Source organism: Ascidiella aspersa, chromosome 5 (genome assembly GCF_963924565.1).
Source record: "Ascidiella aspersa chromosome 5, kaAscAspe10.2, whole genome shotgun sequence".
Lineage (NCBI taxonomy): Eukaryota > Metazoa > Chordata > Ascidiacea > Phlebobranchia > Ascidiidae > Ascidiella > Ascidiella aspersa.
In genome coordinates, this window is record NC_139451.1 from 13,351,605 (window position 1) to 13,353,707 (window position 2,103).

At 53.7% G+C, this 2,103-nt stretch overlaps 1 non-coding gene and 1 pseudogene across 1 annotated transcript in view; both read right to left on the reverse strand.

Annotated features, from left to right (window-relative positions):
* The window catches only part of LOC146144415 (5.8S ribosomal RNA), a 154-nt gene extending 21 nt beyond the window's left edge, over window positions 1-133 (reverse strand). Inside the window, exon 1 of the ribosomal RNA XR_014498955.1 lies at window positions 1-133. This exon is cut by the window's left edge and continues 21 nt beyond it. This is a non-coding gene — a ribosomal RNA (5.8S ribosomal RNA).
* Window positions 134-388: 255 nt separating this feature from the next.
* On the reverse strand, window positions 389-1,077 carry LOC146144416 (small subunit ribosomal RNA; annotated as a pseudogene; the record flags this gene model as incomplete).
* Between the last annotated feature and the right edge of the window lie 1,026 nt (window positions 1,078-2,103).

Genomic DNA, 2,103 nt, shown 5'->3' on the forward strand with positions numbered 1-2,103 from the left:
CCCGGGATTGACCCGAGGCCGCAATTTGCGTTCAGAACGTCGATGCTCAATGTGTCCTGCAATTCACACTAATTCACGCAGCTAGCTGCGTCCTTCATCGACTCACGAGCCGAGTGATCCACCGCCAAGAGCCATCCACGATTGTTTCGCTCGCACAGTGCCTCGCACTATAGGGTGACAAAATAGACCGCGCCGAGCGGTCGGCCAGGCCGACGCTTGAAGCCGGAGCGCGCGGCACCGCGGCACTCGACGCGCAAACATTACCGGGTGACCGAATCGCCGGCCGGCGCGCCGCTCCTCGCGGGTCGGGCGCCGGGTAGCAAAGACTTTTTCTCTCGCTTGTCCGAGTTTCGCGTTCGCCGAAGCGTTTGCGAGACCGTTAATGATCCTTCCGCAGGTTCACCTACGGAAACCTTGTTACGACTTTTACTTCCTCTAAATGATCAAGTTAGATCGTCTTCTCGGACGCCGGCTCGACCGTTGCCGGCCGCGCCAGGTCCAATCGGAGGACCTCACTAAACCATTCAATCGGTAGTAGCGACGGGCGGTGTGTACAAAGGGCAGGGACGTAATCAACGCGAGCTAATGACTCGCGCTTACTGGGAATTCCTCGTTCAAGGGAAATAATTGCAATTCCCTATCCCTAGCACGACCGGGGTTCAGCGGGTTACCCAGACCTGTCGGCCAAGGCGAGCACATGCTGATCCGGTCAGTGTAGCGCGCGTGCGGCCCCGAACATCTAAGGGCATCACAGACCTGTTATTGCTCAATCTCGTGTGGCTAAACGCCACTAGTCCCTCTAAGAAGTTAGACGCCGACCGATTGGGTCGCGTAACTAGTTAGCAAGCCAGAGTCTCGTTCGTTATCGGAATTAACCAGACAAATCGCTCCACCAACTAAGAACGGCCATGCACCACCACCCACAGAATCAAGAAAGAGCTCTCAATCTGTCAATCCTCACTGTGTCCGGGCCGGGTGAGATTTCCCGTGTTGAGTCAAATTAAGCCGCAGGCTCCACTCCTGGTGGTGCCCTTCCGTCAATTCCTTTAAGTTTCAGCTTTGCAACCATACTTCCCCCGGAACCCAAAGACTTTGGTTTCCCGCAAGCTGCCGGAGAGGTCGTAAAACTAACGCCCCCCGATCGCTAGTTGGCATCGTTTATAGTCAGAACTAGGACGGTATCTGATCGTCTTCGAACCTCTGACTTTCGCTCTTGATTAAAGAAAACATTCTTGGCAAATGCTTTCGCAGTCGTTCGTCTTGCGCCGATCCAAGAATTTCACCTCTAACGGCACAGTACGAATGCCCCCGTCTGTCCCTCTTAATCATTACCTCGCGCTCCGAAAACCAACAAAATAGAACCGAGGTCCTATTCCATTATTCCATGCACCATTATTCAGGCGAATCGCCTGCTTTGAACACTCTAATTTTTTCAAAGTAAACGTTCCGGCCGCCGCCGACACTCAGTCAAGGGCACCGGCGGAGAACCGGAGGTGAGGCCAGGACGGCCAGTACACGCCTTGCGACGGACCGGCCGCCTGCGCCCAAAATCCAACTACGAGCTTTTTAACCGCAACAACTTAAATATACACTTTTGGAGCTGGAATTACCGCGGCTGCTGGCACCAGACTTGCCCTCCAATGGATACTCGTTAAAGGTTTTAAAGTGTACTCATTCCAATTACAGGGCCTCGTTTAGAGTCCTGTATTGTTATTTTTCGTCACTACCTCCCCGCGTCGGGAATGGGTAATTTGCGCGCCTGCTGCCTTCCTTGGATGTGGTAGCCGTTTCTCAGGCTCCCTCTCCGGAATCGAACCCTGATTCTCCGTTACCCGTAAGAACCTCGGTAGGCCAGTACCGTACCGACGAAAGTTGATAGGGCAGACACTTGAATGATCCGTCGCCGGTGCGAGACCGTGCGATCCGCAAAGTTATCCAGAGTCACCAAAGGTTGCGGGCCGAAGCCCGGTCGGTTTTTGGTCTGATAAAAGCACGCCTCCCGCGAGGTCGGCGCTTCACGCATGTATTAGCTCTAGCATTTCCACAGTTAACCACGTAAAACGTACGATCAAATGAACCATAACTGATTTAATGAGCCATTCG